The sequence below is a fragment of the Sus scrofa genome, chromosome 2 (assembly GCF_000003025.6).
Source record: "Sus scrofa isolate TJ Tabasco breed Duroc chromosome 2, Sscrofa11.1, whole genome shotgun sequence".
Lineage (NCBI taxonomy): Eukaryota > Metazoa > Chordata > Mammalia > Artiodactyla > Suidae > Sus > Sus scrofa.
In genome coordinates, this window is record NC_010444.4 from 64,988,135 (window position 1) to 65,008,002 (window position 19,868).

The following is a 19,868-nucleotide window of genomic DNA, read 5'->3' on the forward strand; positions in this document are numbered from 1 at the left end:
AGCTCAAGGAATTTTGCATAAAAACCCTGACTTCCAGCTTCTCTTGAAGAATCCATTCTGGCAGTTCTGAGGCTGACTTCCCATGGGGTAACTCTCCGCTGAAGCTGAGTTGTAGCAAGCGACTGCTGGCTTAAAAGGGGGTGCATCTCCAGCTCCTCACAGCTGTCACCCTCTCTCCTCGCTGCCTCACACCAGCCCCATTTCGGGTTTTGTTCCCCGGTTGGCATTTGGCATTGACGCCCCTGCCCCGGGTTCATGCAGGGTCAGGAATTACTTTTTACCTTCCTGTTGCCAAACTGCAGCCTGGACCCTGCAGGCATTTTTCTTGGCAACGTTCTTAGAGCCTCTGCTCTGCCCAGACCATCACAGTCTTTTCTCTTCAGCTGGTGGGTTCTTGCTCTCTGCTTATAAGTCACTTCCCCAGGACAACCATCTCGGAGCCCCCTGGCTGGGGAGGGCCTCCCACTTGAACTCTCCCACAGGCCCTATCCGTCTTCCACCCTTTCCCCCAACAATGTCCCTGGATTCCTTGCCAATTCCGGGTCAACCAGGACTCCCTCTGTCTCCTTCATCTGCCCACCACCCAGCTCAGTGCACGGTGAATAATGGACATGGGCATGAAGGAGAGACAGGGAGAGCCCTCATGCCCTCGGGCCTCTGGGTGGAGCTTGACGTGCACACCTCACTCCTCAGAAGCCCTGTCCCCACTGCTGGCCCTAGGGGGTCAAGGCCTGAGAAACTATCCTCTCCTTCCCTCCCCTCCCCCACAGTCCACATCGGCCAAGGCTGGCAAAGTGCCCGGTCCCTTCCCTGGGGTCCTTAATTTACCACCGGCCAGGCCCACCCCTCCTTTAACCCTCCTAGCCGTCCAAATGTTCCCCTTCACTTCCAGGACTCTCCCTGACTCCTTACCTGTTCAGCTGTCTTCCCACCCAGCTTTGCGCTATGCCGGGAGTAGTTTTCCCCCAACTCCTCTCTCTGCCAGACCCCTTAGCTTTCCCTCCTCTTTCCCAAGCACGCAGCAGCCAGCCATCTCCTCCTCCTCACCTGAATCCTCCATCTTCCCCATGGCTTTTTTTCTACCCCCTTTCAGCAGACCCCACGTTGGAGGCAGTCAGCTCTCTCCTTTCTCCCCCATTTTGCCCCCTCACCCCCGACTCCTCCCCCAGCCCCGGGCTCTTCACCCTCCTCCCCTGGCCGCTTGGCGGCGCCTCCAGTACATCTGGGGGCGGGGAGGGGGGAAGAGGCGGGGCCTCCTCACCTGGCGGCCTCAGAGCAGCGGAGCAGCGGCCCCTGGCGGCCGGGGAGGGAAGCGCAGCCCAATTGGGCTCCCCTCCCGGTTGTGGTGCCTAACTGGGAATGGACCACCATTCCTGCCTGCTGGCTACTGCTCAGACTGGACCCAGGCAGCTTCCTAGACTCGCCTTCCGGGAGTGAGGAGGGTGAAGTGTTTGGAGTTTTCGATAGTGTGATCAAGAGGTGACATTTGAGTAGTCCCAATGGAGGGGTGGGGGTCCTCTAGGCTTTGTCCCTAGGATATGCCTCAAATCTGACCACTTCTACCCAGCATCCTGATCCAGGCCCCCATTGCCTCTCACCTAGATGGACTGTGGAGGCCACCTCCCCAGTGTCCTGGCTTTCTCTCAAATCCTCCCTATCATTTTGTTTTAATTGAGGTAAAATTCACCTAACAGAAAATTAGCCACTAGTCATTTCAAGGTGAACTATTCTGTGGCATGGAGTATATTCACCATGTTATAACATTGTGCAACCACCACCTCTGTCTAACTCCAACACATGTGCCTCATCCCAAAAAGGCAATTCTTTATGCAGTGGCAGTCACTCGCCCTTCCCCCTCCCCAGCCCCTGGTAGTGTCGAATCTGCTTTCTGTTTCTATGGATTTGCCACTTCTGGATATTTTATATAAAGGAATCATATAATACTTGACCTTCAAGCTCTGATTTTTTCATTCAGCATAATGTTTTCAAGAAAAATCCACATTGTGGTATGTATCAGAACTTCATCCTTTTTTATGGCTGAATAATATTCCCTTGTATGATTATAGAGCATTATCTGTTCATTGATGGACATTTGGGTTGTTTCCATCTTCTAGCTTCTATGAATAGTGCTTCTGTGAAGACTGGTGTACAAGTATTTGAGTGCCTGTTTTATATTCTTTTAGGTACATATCTAAGAGTGGAAACACTGGGTCATATTGTAATTCTATATTGTATTTATTGAGGAACTGGCCCTATGGTCTATTCAGCTTTCAAATAAGAATATGTCATCCCCCTGCTCATACTACTCCCCTAGCGCCTCCTGTCACTGAGAATCTCATTCAGACCCTCCTCATAGCTTCTCAGGCTGCGTTTGGTGATCCCACCGAGCTGGCCCTCTTGCTCTTCAAATAGTCCTGTCTGTTTCAACCTCAGGACCTTTGCACTTACTGTTTCCTCTTCTTGGAATGCCCTTCCCCCAGACAGCACATGATGAACTCCTTTCAGCTCTCAAATCTCAGCTCAAAAGTCTACACACACACACACACAAAACAAACAAACAAACAAACAAACAAAAAAAAAACAAAGACAAGAACAAACAAAAAAGGAAAAGAAAAAAAAAAATGGAGTTCCTGCTGTGGCTCAGTGGGATAATGGTCCAGCTTGTCTCTGTGGTGTTGCCAGTTTGATCCCTCTCTGACAAAGGTGTTCTGGCATGGGTCACAGATGAGGCTCAGCTTCAATCCTTGCGCCAGGAACTTCCATATGCCACAAGTGCATCCAGACAAAGGGAAAATTACAACAACAAAGAAAAAGTACCCCCCCACACACACACCCCTCCCAGCCACCTTAGCCTAAATCATACTCACCCACATCCCACCTCATGATTCCTCATTGTTTTTTTCTTCACAACATGGATGACACTCTGAGATTCTTGTTACTAGTGAATCATCAGCCTCCCCAATAAAGTGTAAACCCCAGGAGGACAGTGACTTTGTGTCTCTTATTCACTGTCATACCCTCAGGTTCCAGAGCAGGGCCTGGAACCAGAGTCAGGAGCAGAGTAAGGCCCAGCCCTGAAGAGAAAGCATATTTTAATGCAACACTTAAAAAACTCAAAATTCATGATGAACAAAATGTCCAAATCTTCAATAAAAAGATAGCATCAGTTTTCCTGACTTTCCCTTTCCCCTCAGGTTTCAAGGTGGCTCCACATGGCTCTCTTATTGATCCTGCCTTTATTTGAAAAGTTGATTATTTTGATCATTGTGGATTTTTTACATGAATTTTGGGTTTCTTAAATATTGCACTGCCTTTTTTTTTTTTTTTTTTTTTTTTTTTTGCCACAGCTGTGATATGTGGAAGTTCCTGGACCAGGGATTGAACCTATACCATAGCAGTAACCAGAGCCACAGTACTGACAACACCAGATCCTTAACCTGCTGAGCCACCAGTGAACTCCTGGCATTATAATCTTATTTCTCTTGATTGTTGAGTTTGGGGGCATCCTCTTAAATTTTGTGGCCTAGGAAGTGCCTTACCCCAGTATCGGCCCTGTCTGGAGCCTGGTATTCGCTCTCTTCATCTGTCCGTGCTTGAGGATGAATGGATGAGCCAGAAGGAAGCTGGGAGCCAGGCAACCACCAACACTTGCAATAGCAGGGCAGCAGCTCCAAGCAAGGGTCCTAGGTCAGGGCAGTCCTGGCTCAGAAATTGACTTCATTTTTTTAACCCCTTGGGCAATTATGGAGCCTCAATTTCCCCTTCTGTAACATGGGGAGAAAGTAACTACCTCATGGGGTGATCATGAGGGGTAACTGACACCTTTACTGTTAACTCGGACCACTTCTCAGCCAGCCTGAGTCTCTCCCTGGTCACCTATTCAACATCTCCACATGATTATCTATTAAACCAAATGCAATTCCTGGATCTAACTTCCAAAACCACTTCCAGGGTCTCCACCCTTTCAGGTGCTCAGGCTACAAGCTTTGACTTGCCTCTTTCCCTCGCATCCCATTTCCAATATATCTGCTCCACCTTCAAAGTGGACCCAGAATCCACCCACTGCTCACCTTCTGTCACCTCCCTGGTCCTGCCCCAGCACTGATCCATCCGAACCAGTGCAGTCGCCTCCTCCATGGTCCCCCAGCTTCTGCTGTTGACCTCCACACTCTGTTCCCACACAATGGCCAGAGGGCACCTTGAACATCTGAGTCAGGGCACAGACCTCTGCTCAGAACCTTCCATTGCTCCCAGCTGATTCCAAGCAAAATCCTTCTCTCCCCCCAGCACACCAGGCCAGCACAATCTGGTCCATCACCTCCGTCCCCTCACTTCTTCCTTTTTGTGCCCTCACTCACTCACTCCAGCCACACGAGCTCTCTCATGGATCCTTTGAACACCCAGCATGTTTCTGCCTCAGAACCTTTACACAGACCCTTCCCTCTGCCTGGAACCCCCTTCCCCACCCCCCCTCCCCCCCCCAGCTCTCCAAAACTCTTCCCTCACCTCTTCCGGTCTTTATCCAAATATCACCATCTCAGAGAGGTCTTCCCCGACTTCCTCGATCTCACATTGCAGCCATCACCTCGTCTCTTCTCTGTCTTCCTTAATTTTCTTTCATAGCACTTATCACCGTCTGACATTCTGTATCTTTTATTTTCTGGTTTCTCATCTGTCTTCCTGATTAGAATGTCAGCCCCAAGAACAGAGAAGCCTGTCTGCCTCGTTGATTACTGTGCTCCCAGCACAGTGTCCAGTGCACAGTAGGTGCTCAATACGTTTGTTGACTGAATGCACATATCCCCCCCAAGGCAGCAGCTGGAATTAATCCCCACCCACATGATATCCTCCCAGCTCAATTCTGAGACCACTTTACCTGACTTTTCATTTGGCTGAGGGGGTAGGATGGGATGGAGCTCAGGCATTGCCCAAGGAGACTCCAGGAGAGCCAGCAGCACACAGAACCCCACCCACCCACACCTCAAAGCTTGAGCAGATTACCATCCACTCCCCTAGCACTCTGCTCACTTTCCAGGCTTCCTCCGTCATGTTTTCTGTGTCTGCCCTACCCACTAGAACCAAGTTGCCAAAGGGGCTCTAGTTAAAGCCAGACTGGGGGCACCTGGTGGGCAGCGGATGTCGGGGCATTGCCCTGGTTTCCCCTGAGTCCAGGAACGCCTTTTATCCCCTACCTCCAACCCCGCTCCCCCCCTCCCCCGCTCGTGTCCAATGATCTGCGCCGCGCCCCCTCTCCCCCCTCTCCCCCGCCTCCCAGGACCTAAGCAACCTGAGGCAGGACACCCATGACTGAGGGCACCTGAGGCAGAGGACTCAGAGCATCAGAGACGGGAGGGTGGAGGAGCACAGCACCCAGGGAGGTCAGCGCAGGATCCTGAAGCAGTGGGCCCATCACACGGAAGGCATGGGGTGGGGACGGGCAGAGCGTACAGGTGAGCAAAGCCATCTGTGTCTGAGAGCAGGGTGCCCCAGGTACTTGGAGCGCAGAGTGTAGGGTCTTCAGGATGCCTGGGGATTCGGTACATGGGTGTCCTAGGCGCGGGGCAACCTCGATGTGGGGTATTCTGGCACGGGTGCGCGGAAGAGTGGAGTGTCCAGGTGCAGAATGCACAGGACATTGGGTATCCAAGGCGGGGATAACACTGCGCGTGGGAATCCCGAGGCACAAGATAGGATGCGCCATGCGAGGAGCGCCCTGGGGAGTAGAGAGTAGGGCGTCCTGGGCATAGGTACAGACGCGCGTGGTGCTGGGCACTTGGCATCGGGTGAGAGGCGGGGACGAATAGTTCCCGGAGCCCCACTGCTGGCGCGGCCTCCACTGCGGCTGCGCAGCCGAGGGTCTTGGGGAGAAGGGGAGTTGGGGCTCTTTCACCGCCCCATCCTCTACTCGTCCTCCTCTCCAGCGAGGCCAGAAGACTGGGATAGGATGGGAGGCTAGTGAACCTATCCCAGCCTCCACCAGGAGCGCTCCACTGACCACTGGCTTTGGGAGAAAGAGGAGGGGCCGAGAAGGGGTCCTGGCTGGGATTTTTCCAAACCAAGCCAGGAGTTTCTTAAAGCATTCCAGTCCTTCCCCTCATATAAGTTAAAGACACCCCTTTTCGTGGCCACCGAAGAATGCAAGTTAGAACCATCCCCCAGGCATGCTCATAGATTCCTAGGGTTGCTCCATATAAGGAGGTGGGTGGACTGCTAGGGGCCAGAGGGTGGAGTGGTAGGAGGAGGCTTAGAGCCTGAGGGCTCTGGAGATGCTCAGCTTTCCCAGAGCTGCAGGTTCTTCCCCCTTTTAGTCCTGTTGAGTTTACAGAAAGCTGGCTGTTTGGGTGTGGGGGAGAGTGTCCTGGTAGCCTCCTGTGGCACCGACCCCTCTTCCCAGCACCCCAGAGGGTTCCATGAGCCCTACAAGGTGCTGCCAAGATACCTCAAAGTGGGAAATTGATGTGCAGAGAGATGGAACGTGCTCATCCTCCCACCTGGAGAACTGCACGAACCACAGATGGATGGGATCCTTTTTGCACCCACCAACCTCTACTTCGCACATATTTGGGCCCTCAGATCCAGCTGGTGGACCTGGCCACCCAGATTTAAAGCCCAGTTTTGGCAGCCATGGAATCCTGGGTGCAAAGAAATGGCCTGCTTACTCTTTCCACCCCTAAAGTTTGGGGACCTGATTTGGCTCAGTTTCCAGGCTATGAGAATCCCTGCCCAGTCCTGAAATGATGACTGGGAGTGTCAGAAGGGAGTGGAGTGTGGGTGCCACAGAGGTAGCCCCTGGTTGTTGAGCCAGCCTGGAAGTCTAGAGTCTGCCTTTCCCTAAGTTCAGCCACCGGGACAGACTTTGGGGAAAGGATTCTTAGAGGACAGGTTAATCCACTTGCAGATATTCAGTTTAGTCTTAGATATTCCTGGTTCCCATCCGAGTCTGCCCCAAGTTTTGTGTATTTACCATCCCTCCCCCTCCCCCTGCTACTTCCACATGCTTTCCCAATTCCTCACCCATTCTGCAGAGCCTAGCTGGGTTGCCAATGCATTCTCTTCCCTGGAGACAGAGACCAAGGTTTGCCCCTCTCCCCATCCCCAGCCCATCCCTTTCCTCTATAATCCAGAGCTGGACTGTCCCACTATTGCCTGCTCTGTGTCTGCCAAGATTCAGCCCAGACTTTGTAGGAGCTGGACAATTTACTATTTAGGCCTCCCTTGGATGGACTCCCTTCCCTGAGGATCCAAGCCAGGGATTTGCTCCTCCCCAGCCATCCATCTTAGCGTCGCACCCATCTTTCATAAAATGCCAGACTTTCAGGTCCCATCTCCCAAGATCCTCACCGGATCTTACCTCTCAGGACCTTCCTGTAACTGCCCCCCATTCCCAGATTCTTGTGTGCCCCCCACCTCCAATTTTTCCTCAGCCCCCACCCTGCACTAAACTGTCTATTCTGCCTTAGTGCCTATGTTTGGCCTGGGTCCCGGTTTTATAGCCCCCACTGTGGGTCTTGGCAGTCACAGCTCTGGCTCCGGGGATCCAAGCCAGGTTGGGCTGCCTTCCCTAACCCGGAGAGGGGGTGCGGGGCTCCCTTCTGTAGCCTCTGCCTGAAACCTGCCCCTCGCCTCACTCTGCCAGATGCCTAGGAACCCGCTGGTTCCTTGCCCTACTTCTTCAAGTCCACCAGCTGCAGTGTGGTTGCTAAGCTGTAGAAATCCGCGCCGAGGTTTTGCTCTTGCCGATAACCTAAAATTCAATTTTTTTTTTTTCTCTCTTCCCCTGCCCCCCTCCCAAAGTGAGACGTTTGAGGCGTTTATAGATACTAACCTCCCCCTAACACCCCTCTCTCCGCTCCTCCTGCCTGGTCAGCTCCAAGCCCCTGTCCAGTTGCCAGGGATCCTCTGCTGGGGTCTTGTCCCATCCCTCAGATTCCAGTCCTGGCTTTGCGGTCCTCCCTCGCCTTTTATTGTAGGTCTGGTCTCCCAGGGTAGCGGCCTTCCCGTCTCATTCCTTTCGCATCATCCCTGGATCCTCAAGCCGGTTTTACCTGCCCGCTTCGGTGCAGCCGGCGCTCCAGATCCCTTCGTGCCAGAGTCCAGCTCTCCTTTTGCCCCTCCTTCCTGCACGTCGCTGCCAGGAAGACAGGGGCAGCCCACGCCGCCTCAGCCACTTAGCAGCCCCCTCCCGGAGCCCCCTGAGAGCCCATGTCTGGGAACTCTAGGCCAGGTCTTGTTTGTTCCCACTGCATTAGGCATGACGCATTACTCCGTCTCCCGAGGAAGAATCCGGCCCGAAATTTGCGTGCCCCGGGTGCATTTGGCCCTGTCGCAGCTCCCTCCTTTCCTCCCATTGCTGTGTAATCCAACCCGGGTTTTGCATACCCCTTACAGTTCTCTCCAATTTCTCCCTTCACCGGGCTCGGCGCTTTTCCCTTACTTCACTACTGGCAAAATCCGCTCCGGGTCTTCCTTGTGCCCGTCTCCCCTCCCCCCACTTCCCGTTCCAACGCCGGGATTCAGCTCGTCGCCTTCCCTTTCCCCGATTTTCCGGAGGGGTTAGAGGGGGCCAAGGGGAGGAAAATCCATCCCGGGTTTTCGGGCCGGCCCCCGGTGCGCTCGGGCAGGTTGCGGTGGCCCGTCCCGGGCGACGACTCCGGGCCGGGTTTTGTGCGCGCCCGACGCCCCCCCTCCCGGAGCGGGTGCGCCGGGGAGAGGGGCGAACAGGCGGCTTGTCATTGCTGGTGCCCGGCGCCGGCTTGGTCCGTGCGTCCTGCGGTGCCCACGGGCCCGGCCCGGCGCCCCCCCTCCGGCCACCCCGGGGGCGCGACGCCGCCGCGCCCGCCTACAGCCGCGCCCCCCCAGCTCCGCGCCGTCCGCCCCCTACCCGAGCCCCCCGCGGCCACTGCGGGGAGCCCGAGCCGTCGGCGCGGGAGCTGTCGGCGCTGCGGCGCCCCCGCCCCGCCGTCTGCCGAGGAGGCCCCGGCGGATGGGGCCGCGCGGGCCCCGGAGCGGCGCCGCTGGGCGGCGGGGGGCTGCAGGCGCACCTCAGCTGCCCCGTTAACCCCTCGGCTGCCGCCGTCGGAGGGGGGTGGGAAGTCGCCTGGGCACACACGTGCCTACTCCGTCGGGGCCGCGGAGCTGCGGGGGAGATGCGGGCCGCTGCTGGCGCCGCCTTGGGGGGCTCCGCCTCGCCCCAGCCCCCAGAGCTCTGACACCGCCCCCGCCCTGCCGCCTCCGCCACCTCCCTCCCCCGGAGGGGCGCGGACCCACTCACCCCCAGCCCCGAGTCTTCGCCGCCGCGAGGGGGCCGCCTTTGGAGCTGTGTAATCAGCTTTGCTTTTTTTTTTTTTTTTTTTTAAATTTTTGGTTGGTGGCGGCGGTACCCCGCCGCCCCTCGTTCGTTTCCCCCCCCCGCCCCGGTTCCGGGAGATGTGCCGGGCGGGAGGCATTGGTTCGCGGAGCCGCAGGAGAGACGCGCAGGGCCGACCCCGGAGCGGCGCTGGACAGGTGAGTGTCTGCGGGCCCAGGGCGAGGGGGACGCTGTACCTGGGCCAGGTGTGCGGGCCGAGGTGGGGAGGATGGGAGCCGGGGCCTGTCCGGGCCGCGAAGGGGGAGGGGATGCTGGAGCCGCGGGTCAGGGCACCTGAGCGCGAGGGGAATCGGGGGCGGCCTGCACCTCATCCCCACCGGCGAGGGGAACCGGAGGGGCGGCCCCCACGGAGCGTCAGGGGTGCGGATGGGCTGCCGCGGGGTGCTCGGTGGGGGGAAGGGACCGCGAATGTGCCCGCGCGTGGCTGCGTGTGCCCGCGCGCGCTCCAGCCTTTGTGGGGAAGCGGCGCGGCGGTGCCTGCGTGTCCCCGGTGCGTGTGCGCGCGGGTGCTTGGCGCCCTGTTTGTGTAGGTGTCTGGGTGTGAGCGGAGAGGGTGCGTGTGCGCGCGGCGCGCGGGCCCCGGCCCCCGGAGGAGCCGTGTCGGGGGCTGGCCCCGCAGGATGTCGGGCCGGGGGTTGTTTTTCTCTGGGAGGCAGAGGCGCGAGGGATGGGAAGGGGTCTGTCTGGGTGTCTGGCCGGCTGCAGTCACCGCGAGCATCTTTCTCTCCGCGGTACCGGACTAAGTGTGGGAAGCTGTTGGGTTTGATCTACCCGGATTCAGGTTTTGAGGGCCAGCTCTCTCTCTCTCTTTCTCAGGTGTTTATTGGGTAGCGCTATGGGGTTTCAATTGTCATCCTTCCATGTGAGGGTCCTGGGACAGAGCCTGTGCCAGACGAGGGTGGGCAGCACTGTGTGTGCTCCAGCCATGACCAAAAAGTGGCCCCCACAGGCATTGCTCCAGGGCACCTGGGGCACCCATGTGAAGACAGCCTCCAGCCTGCACACATCGCTGTCCCTGGCCTTCCAGTCTCAGTCAGCACGCAGGCGCACCCCTGCCTGCCTAGGACCTCGCTGTACCTTCCTGCTCCACTCCTCCTTGTCCCTCCCCCCAGTCATGGCAGCTGTGTGGGTGTTCCTCCATCCTAGTCTATGAGATAGGGCCCCCTTTCTTCCTGGCTTCTGCAGGACCCAGGGCCTGGGTTCCTCTGCTCACATCCAAACATGTGGTGTGTCTGGGGGGAGCAGGGGGAGGGGTTCAAAATGGCTGCCAAGATGGCTGGTTGCCTCTCCACCTCTCTCTTTCTCTCTCTCCCTCTCTCGGCTTGCCCTGTTCTCTTGGTTGCCACAGGAGTCTCCAAGGAGAGGGGTGGGTAGGACAATGTAGGGGCAGGTGTGGGGAACACTTGAGGGTAGATATCTAGCCTGGGCCGTTGACCTCAAAGCTGCTTGGGAAGAAGCCAGTTGATCTCTGCTCCCGTCTCCAGCACCCAAGGGCTGGCTAAGCCTGTAACCTGACCCCAGACCCAACTTCTTTACCCCGGCTAACAGCCTGGGGGCTCCAGGCCTGACTCCCTGCGTCCATCATCAAGGGTGTCAGGGGGCCCCCACAGTCTCTCATCCCCTCCATCTGCCAGCCGGCCATAGACTGAGGACTCCTGGTGGGCCTGGGTCGGGCCTCAGCTGTGGGGGCAGGTGACTTCTCCTTCCTCCCCCCTCCCCTCCCGCTAATGCTGAATTTATTACTTAAAAGTAGGATGAAAACAGGGAGAATAAGAGAAGGAATACAACCTTCATTATCATATCGAGAAAATTATCCATGATTTTCCTAACTAGTAATTTGCCTGCCATGCTGTTCAGAACTGACTTGCCCATTAATTACAGAGATGAAAAATCATCTGGAAAGCGGAAAAGGGAACTAATTCGATCCCTGGCTGGCAGCAGTGGCCCCCATGCACTGAGCCACATACGTGTGTACTCACATGTGAGTGCCCTGTCCTCCTGCTGGCATTGCCACCTTCTTTCTCCTCTCCCTCAGTGACCTCCCTCAGGGCCTCAGCTCACCGCATGCCTGCCACTCCTGCTTTCTAATGCCCTGCCAGGCCCTCCTCACTACCTGGGGTGCCCATCCCAAATCCCACTCATGGGGGGCTGGCCCAAGGCAGGATTGTCCCGTGCTGATCACCATGCCTGCCCTTGGGCGTGGAGATCAGGGTGGGGGGAGGGCAGGGAGCTAGGGACCTGCACACCTGGGCCACAGAGCCTGCAGGGAGGAGGTGGAAGACAGGAGACTCCAAGCCTGGTTTCTATTCCCAGCTTGCCCTGGGGAGCCCCTTATCCTGGGGGGAGGGGGCAGCAGGTGCCTTGGCCCCTGGGGGGTCTGTTTGCATCAAGCGGTCTGGTCCTGGCCAGGACTCCACCTGTCTGTGAGGGGCTGCCTGGTGCCTGCGCCTGGCATTTGCATCCTCCCTGGGCACCCAGGCTGGCAGGAGAGAGTGTGGTGCTTCAGTCCAGCCTGAGCATCTGGGGGCAGGGAGGCAGGTGCTGATCCCAAGAGGCAGTGCTGCTTGCCCCCCTCCCCCCAATGGGTTCCCCTGATGGAGAACAGGAGGAGTGGGATCCCCGCCGTCCCCACCAGCTGGCCATTGAGGACCTGAAGTTCGCAGTCTCTGCCGCCTCATACCTCTCCAGCCAGACGTGTGGCAAAGGACACACAGAAGGCTCTGGTTTCTGTGTGGGCTCCTCTCGAGGATTCAATTTCCAGACGCCAGACATTTTCCTCCTCCAGACCCTCCAGGGAGATGGCGAGGCGGGGGGCGGGGGAGGGTGGCTCCTGAGATGGGGGTTCCCTGGGTCTGAAACTGGACCCGACCACTGGCCACCGTGATGAAAGTGGAAGCGGGGTCCAAGGCGGGAGGGCAGCTACTGAACAGAAGCCTGGGAGTGGGTCCCACGACCCCTAGAATCCAGTTACACATCTGCCTGCACCCGTTTGTACCTACCAGGTATGTGTGATTTGGATAGTGATCTGGATTAGCCACTTGTCCAACAGGCTGATCCTAGGTGCCTAAGTGTCTCTTGTGAGTTTTGTAGAGGGGCTGGCGTGCACACGCGTGTATGTCCACGTTTGAGCCACTGTCTGCATCTTGTGTGCACCTTCTGGTGTGTGCCTGATGTGTGTATATGGGGCTCTTTAGAGCAAGGCTGTGTTCACCCCTTCATGAGGTCTGCAAATATTTGCCAACTGTCTTTTTCACAAGGTGCCAGGCTGGGGACATTGGCGGGGAGACAGTGCTCCGGTCCTGTCCTCAGGCAGCTCACAATCTAGTGACACAGGCAGTTTCACTCAAGGGGCTCCTCTCATAGCAGCTGGGGAGGAGACTTGTGTCTCCTGACCCAGCGTGGCTCAATTCCCAGCTGGGGAGGGAGAGCCCCTGACTCAAAAGGCAGCAGCCCCTGCATCTAGGCACGATAGCTTTCCCAGGCATGGGGGTCCTGGGGTCTAGACACCTCTTCGCCCTCAACTCCACTGTCCCCGCTGCCCCTCTAGCATGCTAAACGCAATTCCTGGGACCCTTGCTCCTTCCCCCAGGACCCTCCCCTAGCCAGCTGCCAAGCATTGGCTCCCTCGCCCGCCTCACATGTCACCTCCTCAGTAACCTTTACCCCATGTAGCCTGTTTTAAAATTGCAGCCTCCCACCCACCTCCTGACTTTCCAGAGTGTGGATGGCTTTTTGCACACTCCGTAATTTCCTGATTTATTGTGCCTGTTTGTTTATCGTCTGTCTCCCCGACACTTGTGCTCAGGGAATTTGTTCCTTGGTTTGCTTTTGGGTGCCAGGTGCCTAGACGTGTGCCTGGCCCACCGTAGGTGTTCAGGAGCTCTTAGCAGGGAGTTCCCATTGTGGTTCAGCAGAAAGGAACCTGACTAGTATCCAGGTTCAATCCCTGGCCCTGCCCAGTGGGTTAAGGACCTGGCATTGCTGTGGCTGTGGTGTAGGCTGGTGGCTGCAGCTCCAGTTCAACTCCCAGCCCAGGAACTTCCATATGCAGTGGGTACGGCCATTTAAAAAAGAGAGAGACAGAGCTCTTAACTGAGTGAATGGGAATGGGGCCTCTCAAAAGACTGGAGACCCTAGGGACTCCTCACCCATCCAGTCCCCTTGGGGGATTGAGAGCTACCCATCAGGGGCCGGGCCAGGCCAGCTTTGCCCCTGTCCCATGCACACACCTGTGGGGACACTCCCTGAGGTGGCTCATTGGTGCTCCGGTGTGTCAGGCTGTGTTCTCAGGCAGGTGGCTCCCCTGCAGGGTTGTGTGCATGTAGAGATTAGAGCCTGGAGGGTAACGTGGGGGGTCCTCTGCCCTTCCTGGGGGTAGGAACTCAAGGATGAGGATTTGAGAAGCCCCTCTTCCAGGGGGACGCTGACCCAGTCTCACTCTCACAGAGTGGGACCCTCACCCTTATTTCAGTGCTCTGTCCCAGCTCTAGGGAACTAGCCAAGCAAAAGCCTCCTGACACCCTCCCTCCAACTCCAAAGTATGGGGAGGATAAAGTTGGCAATAAATAGGTGCCCAACCATGACGGAAGATAAAAGAACAAAGGGAGGAGTTACTCCTGTGGCACAACAGGATTGGCAGCATCTTGGGAGCTGGGACGAGGGTTCAATCCCTGGCCCAGCACAGTGGGTTCAGGATCGCCCCCTTAGGTTGAAGCTGCAGATCGGATCTGATGCCTGGCACCGGAACTCCATGTGCCACAGGGCAGCCAAAAAAGAAAGAAAGGAAGGAAGTGTATATATGTGACTGAGTCACTTTGCTGTACAGCAGCAATTGACACAACACTGTAAATCAGCTACACTTTAATAATAAAAAAAAAAATAGATGCTCAGACTGAAAACATCCTTTCCCACCCCCAAAGCTAAAAATAGCCAGGGCCCCTCCCTCTGAGGCTAAAAATACCCAGCAGGTCAGGAAGCCAGGTGGGTGCTCCTGTCTGCAGGGAGGTGGTGCAGGCAGGTGAGGGGCCCAGGGCAGGGTCTCCCATCTGTGCCATTCCTGACATTTGGGGTTGCATCATTCGGTGGAGTGGGGTGTCCTGCGCACCCTAGGACTTTTCAGCATCTCTAGGCTCCACCCTCCAGACACCAGTAGCATCCCCCCTCACCCACCCAGTGATGACACCTCAAAATGTCTCCAGACATTGCCACATGGCCCCGATGGCGGAGGGGTAGAGTCATGCCCCTTCTGGAATGAGAACCATCGCCGTAGATCAGGGGGCCACACCCACCCTCTGTGAAGACCCTGGAGAGCACATATTGGAGACCTTTGCAGGCTTCTCAGCCCTGTTGCATTTTCTTCCACTGCCTCTTCTTCTTAACCCTTTGAAAGTGGCAGAACCGTTTTTAGCCCACTGGTGGTGGGCGCTGCCTAGGCTGTCAGGTGGCCAACTCCCACCCTGGAGCACACATCCCCCCCCCGCCCCGCCCCGCAACCCTGTTGCTCCTGGTGGTGAAGATCAAGACATCCTTGGATGCACCCTCATCAGCAGAGGGGCCGCCCTGCTGGGGGCAAGTCTAGTGCTGTCACTCTTTCTCACCTCCCTGCCCTCTCCTCCTCCCACTCCTGATGCTCGCTCCCTCCCTGGCCTCAAACACACAGGCCTAGGCCGGCCCCAGGGCCTTTGCACAAGCGATACCCTCTGCCTGGAATGCTCTTCTCCCTGGGCTTTTCTGTGGCTTCTCCCTCATCTTCCCAGAGCTCTGCCAAAGCATCCAGGGCACTCTTCATTGCCCTATTTAAGATTGCACGACACCCCCCCCACACACACACACACTCTCTCTACTATCACATCACAGGATTGACCTCTTTGGGGCTCTTTGTGTCTAGCTCAGCACAGCTGTCTCTCCAGCACCTAGATCAGTGCCTGGCACATAGTAGGTGCTCTAAAAGAGGCATGTAGAATGGCTGAATGTTATTTCTAAACCCCACAACCACCATTGGGAGGCTTTCATCCCTTTTCCCTGGGGAAGAGACAGAACTCAGAGGAAGGATGTCATGTGGGGGCCCCATCACACAGCCTCAAGTGGGCATATCTCAGATTTGAACCTAGGACCCTGAAACCCAGGACCTCTCCCCCTCCCTCTGGTCTCTGCATCCATCCTGCCCCTTCACTGCTAGTCTGGTGGTAGCAGAGGGCCCCAGAGCCTTCCTCCACGGCCTCCCCTTCAGGCCCTGATTCCTGTGACTGTTTTTGGCACTGAGGCTTGTGGCTGGACAGTGATCACCCTGGAGCAGAAATGGACCTCAGGCCACCATGGTACTCAAGCCGCTCTGGTGAGGCACGTAGAGGAGGTACTAGCTTGCAAGTCAGAGAGGGCTTCCTGGTGGAGGGGGCTTCCCGGCCAAGGCCTGGAGGGGAAAGTGGGATAAGGTGGAGGGGAAGGGAGAGTGTGTGAGACAGAGGGGCCCACCCTGAGGTCAGAAAGGTGGGTGACTCAGAGGGGGAAGGAAAGATACTTCCTGGCCAGGGGCAGAGAGAGGAGGCTGGTCTCGGGGCCAGAGGACTGTTTGTGGATTTGAGTTTCTGCTTGGAGGGGTGGTGCTGGGGAGGCCTGTGAAGGGGTCAGGGCCCATGAGACAGGGTTGGAAGGATCAGCATGCGCTCCCTCTGGCTGCTTTGTAGGAGAGAAGGAGAGAACTGTGCAAGGGAGGCCGAGAGGCTGGTGGAGGAGGCCACTGCAGCCTGTCAAGGTGAAGGCTTGTCTGGAGACCTTGAGACCTTAGAGATGGACCCACGTGGGGTTTTCAAGACAGACTTGACATGATTTATCAGATGATCAGCTGGAGGGTGGTGTGTGTGTGGGGGGGGACTACAGGTTTCTGGTTTTGACAGCAGGTGGACGGACCCAGAAGGGGGGGGCACACCCTCAGGTCTCAGTAACACCCCCCACACACACACACAAACACACACACACAGTCTAATCCCCACTCAGCAGAAGGGGTCTGCAAGTATCTGATTCAGGGGGAGTGTTCTTCCCACTCAGAACCTCCAGGGCCCCCACCTCAGTCCCACACACTCTACCACGTGGCGCACAGGCCCTGCTCGCTCTGCCCTGTCAACCTGCCCTCCTCTTTTCCCATCCTCCCCTCATTCACTGGGCCAAGGCCACACTTTAGCACATTCCTACCTCAGGGCCTTTGCATGTGCTGTTCCCACTGCTGGGGGGTGTTTGTGGGGGGTGTTGCTCTTTCTGCAGTACCTAGATGGCTCACCTCCTCCAGACCTCTGCTAAAATATTACCTTCTTGGAGTTCCTATTGTAGCTCAGTGGGTGAAGAACCTGATGTTGTCTCTGTGAGGATGCAGGTTCGATCCCCGGCCTCGCTTAGTAGGATAAGGATCCGGCATCGCTGCAAGCTGTGGTGTAGGTCACAGGCACAGCTCAGATCCCAAGCTTCTTGGCTGCAGCTGCAGATCTGATTAGACCCTTAGCCTGGGAACTGCCATAGGCCACAGGTACAGCCCTAAAAAGAAAAAAATGGCTATAAATTGAAAAAAATAAAATACAATGTTCCCTTCTTGGTGGGTGTTCTGGGACCACCCCATCTACATTTGTACCCACACATACCTCCCTACTCTGTCTCTCCTATGAGCCTATTTTCCTCCAAAGCAGTTGCAACAGAATAAGAACTGGTTAACTATCCACTGAGTGGAGGAGCAGTTCTGTGGGTATGTTTCATCTTCATTCATTAAACAAATTAACAAGTACCCTCTCCTTGCCCAGGGCTGGGCACGCAACAGAGAGCCAGGCCAACCCATGATGGAACTTTCCCTGCAGAGTCCCCAGCTAGTAGGATAGACAGACTTTGAACTGCAGAGCCCAGGTCCAATTAGGGGAGCAAAATGTGGAGTGGGCTGCTAGTGTGGGTACAGGAGGGACCAACACAGTCCTGGCAGACAGAGCCTTTGGAGGCAGAAGGGACAGAGGGTGGGGTCTGCTGTGTATGTGAGAGAGAGATGTGGGAGGGGGTCGGTGAGGAGAGAGGCCCCAGCAGAGAAGGTGATGAGAAGGTGGCAGGAGACCAGGGCCTAAAATGCCATGTTGAGTTCCCACTGTGGTGCCATGGGATTGGCAGTGTCTCCTGAGGGCTGGGACACAGGCATGGAGGGTTAAAGGATCTGGCGCTGCTCGGATCTGATCCCTGGCCCAGAAACTCCATATACTGCAAGGTGTCCAAAAAAGAAGAAAAAAAAAATTTTGGTAAAATGCCACATTGAGGCCTCTGAGGCAATAGGGAGCCATGGAGCACTCTAGGCAGGGAGAGATTCGATTGGGTTTTCATTCTGCAAAGATCACTCTGGCTGCAAGGTGGAGATGGCATGGGGTGGGAGTGGCAGCTAGATGGGGGAGACCAGGGAGGAGGCATCTGGGGGAAGGGGGGTGTTTCGAACCGTCCCCCCACGCCCACCCCCCTGCAGTCCAGTGCCACTTGGCAGCCAGAGTAACCTTTTAAAATTTACAAGACAGACAAATCCCACCCTGTGGTACAGACATGTAGGGGGAGAGAGAAGCCAAAAAGTAAAGCACGTGGCTGGCATGCTAGCGATGAGCGGCGGGTGTGGAGGAATAAAGGCAGGGTAGGATGCGGCAGTGCTGGAGGCAGCGGGACCTCCCAGAACCAGCAGTGTTTTTGTGTAAAGACCTAAAGGAGGCAAGGGAAGGGTTATGCAGGTGTCTGGAGAGAAGGGAACAGCCCTTGCAAAGACCCTGAGACAGGACTACACCTGTGTTCGTGAGTCAGGGGGAGAGTGGAAGGAGGTGAGGGTAGGAAGGGGCCGGGGCAGAGTGCGCAGGGCCTTGCGGGCTGAGAAAGGACTTTGGCTTTTGCCCTGAGTGAGGTGGGAGCCATGAAGGCTTCAGAGCAGAGGAGGGACATGCCCAGAATCAGGTGCTCACAGGCGCCCTCTGGTGGCTGCAGAGGGAACAGACTAGGCAGCAAGGACCTGAGAACCCGGAGATGAGATGGGGAGGCAGTGGCACAGCTGGAGGAAGGGGGAGATGATAGGACTGGACCAGGGAGGGGAGAAAGAAGGTGAAAACACAAGAGCCGCTGCAGGGAGGAGAGGAGGAGAGGCATCTAGGAGAACTGTGGTTCTTGAGCACCTGGGAGGACTGGGCAGCCTTCTGCTGAGATATGAGAAGATTAGGGTATGGAACTGAGGGATCCGTGGGGACCCTGCCCTCCCTGAGCCCATGGCCCCTTTCCTAAAGGAGGTTGCGTGCTAGACACTGTGCACTTGGCTCCCTCTCTGCCAAGGAAATCTGTTTGTCCCAGGGTAGCGGAGGGGAAATGGGCTCAGAGAGGCCGAGTCTGGCCTGAGATTACACAGCGAGTTCAGACCCAGGAGCCAAGTCCTTAGACCATCTTAGAGCCTGCCACTTACCCACTCTGCCATGCCCAGGGGTTTCCAGGAAGAGGGGGCACTCGTGGAGCTGGGCTCTCAGGCTGCTGGGTTTCGGGAGGACTCAGGCTGCTGGGGAGGGAGCAGGAGGCAGGAGACTCTTGTGTTCATGGGCGGGGCAGTGAGGGGCCTGGAGCCCCCCTGTTGGTGCCCCCCCAGGCATTCAGACTCCTACCCACTCAAGCACAGGGAGTTGCCATGGCAACCTCACTCTAGGGCAGGTTAGCAACCCCCTCTTCTCCAGCAGCTGGTTCTCCCCCTGGCACCCTCCCCTGCCCCATGCCAGGGCACCTGAGGACAGATCCACCCCCGCAACCCCCTGCCCCCACCCTTGACTTGAGACTGATGTGGGGCTCAGGCAACACACGGAGGCAGGTGTGGGGCCATTGGGCAGCCCACTTGATCTGAAGGTCCAACACATCTGGGGCCCAGTCCCCCCTCATGTTGAGGAGCCCTGTTTCCCATGGGTTAAATTGGGGTCACCCAGGTCCACTGAGGCTTAAGGTGGGGACAGATATGGGGGCGGGCTCACCTGACCCCTGTGGGTGCAGAACTTCCGGGTTGGCCCCTTCTGAGGATGCTCAGTCACACAGATGCAGCAGGGGCCCAGAGGAGGGTGCTCTCCTGGCCCCCTTGGGTGTCTCCAGCTCCCCATGCTCAGCCTGGGGTACAAAGCCACCTTGCCAGTCAGGTGCCTCTGAGACCTTATGTGGGTACGCACCCCCAACTCTTACTAAGTTCTCATGAGGATTAAATGAGTTATCAGTGTGCAGTGCTCAGAATGGGGCCTGGAGGTTTTGGCAAACGGGAGATCCCAGCCCCCTCCACATACCCCATAATTGAAAGTTGTGTGGCTCAGAGACCTGCCCCCCATCTCTGCCTCCACCCCCTTCATGTGTCCCAGCCCCCCTGTGTGAGTTTGCTAGGGCTGCTAGTGACAAAGGACCCCAGGTAGGGCAGCTTTAACAACAGAAATTTATTGGAGTTCCCATTGTGGCACAGTAGAAACAAATCTGACTAGTATCCATGAGGATGCAG

At 56.7% G+C, this 19,868-nt stretch overlaps 1 protein-coding gene across 5 annotated transcripts in view; it reads left to right on the plus strand.

The window, feature by feature from the left end:
- The window catches only part of ADGRL1 (adhesion G protein-coupled receptor L1), a 49,351-nt gene continuing 38,507 nt past the window's right edge, over nt 9,025-19,868 (plus strand). The window contains exon 1 of one of the 5 annotated variants that reach the window (XM_021083697.1): nt 9,025-9,504. The gene's annotated coding sequence lies outside the window, so the exon portion shown is untranslated. The remainder of the gene's footprint in view (nt 9,505-19,868) is intronic. The other 4 variants (XM_021083698.1, XM_021083700.1, XM_021083699.1 and 1 more) reach the window with 4 other exon arrangements.